This window comes from Ascaphus truei, chromosome 20, assembly GCF_040206685.1.
Source record: "Ascaphus truei isolate aAscTru1 chromosome 20, aAscTru1.hap1, whole genome shotgun sequence".
Lineage (NCBI taxonomy): Eukaryota > Metazoa > Chordata > Amphibia > Anura > Ascaphidae > Ascaphus > Ascaphus truei.
The window spans coordinates 24,088,631-24,089,741 of record NC_134502.1 but is presented as its reverse complement, the minus strand read 5'-3'; positions in this window follow the sequence as shown (position 1 = coordinate 24,089,741).

Sequence of the window (1,111 nt, the reverse complement as noted above, 5' to 3'; positions counted from 1 at the left end):
TACTCCATAGTAGAGAAAGAGTGTCTCGCAATAAAGTGGGCTGTAGAGACGCTCAAATACTACCTGTGGGGAAGAAAATTCCTGTTGGTCACAGATCATGCACCCCTTACCTGGATGTGTCAAAACAGGGAAAAGAATGCTAGAGTGACCAGGTGGTTCCTAAGCCTACAACCCTTTAAATTTTCTGTGGAACACAGGTCAGGGCACAAACATGGCAATGCTGACGGGTTGTCAAGGATGCACTCCCTAATATCCATGGTCGCTCATCCCTCGAGGTCTGAGCTGGGGGGGAGGATATGTGACAGAAACCAGGGGATGGTAATAAATTCCGTATATAGGGCTCCCAGGATACTAGACAGTTTCTATCCTGTTTGGCCTGGGAGTGCAGCCTTATAATACATACACTCCATCCCACAGTTTGGCAAGCGCTGGAACTGAGGGATGAGAGATCCAGACCAGAGTTTGTCTGCTGCCTGATTTCTGTCACCTGTCATGCTAATTAGGAATCAGGTATGAAAGACTGATTTCCTGTTTGCTCTGGTCTCCCCACAAGAGCCAGGAGGCTGGAAGGCTGCTGAACTACAGAGGGGAGAAGCCTCTTCCCCAAACAGGTTCAATCTTTCTGTTCATTTGTGTAAGACTGCAAAAGTACCGTGTTTTGATGTTGGAAGTGGAAAAGCCACTTCCAACCCTGAGTCAGGGATATCTAAGTTAAGTTATCGCTCAGGTGAGCAGCTTTTGTTTTGATCTGTTTTCTGTTGTATGCACTGTGGCAGTCTCAGTGCCTGGGACTGAATAAACCAGGCATAGCCTGTTTAAAGGAACAGTACGTGACGCCTCATCATTTAACCTACCCTAAAAGACCGTGTTCTAAACAGTCCCGGACAAACGACGGAGCCCCGGAGTAAGCCGTTTGTCACAATATATATATACACACCGCCGGAAGAAGAGATCAGTGTATCTCGAAAGCTCGCACAAATAAAAGCATTTCGTTAGCCACAGAACGGTATCATCTATTTATTTTTTAATTATTGAAGCTCGGCTAACACGGTACTGATACCTATATATATATATATATATATATATATATATATATATATTTACAGCCGGC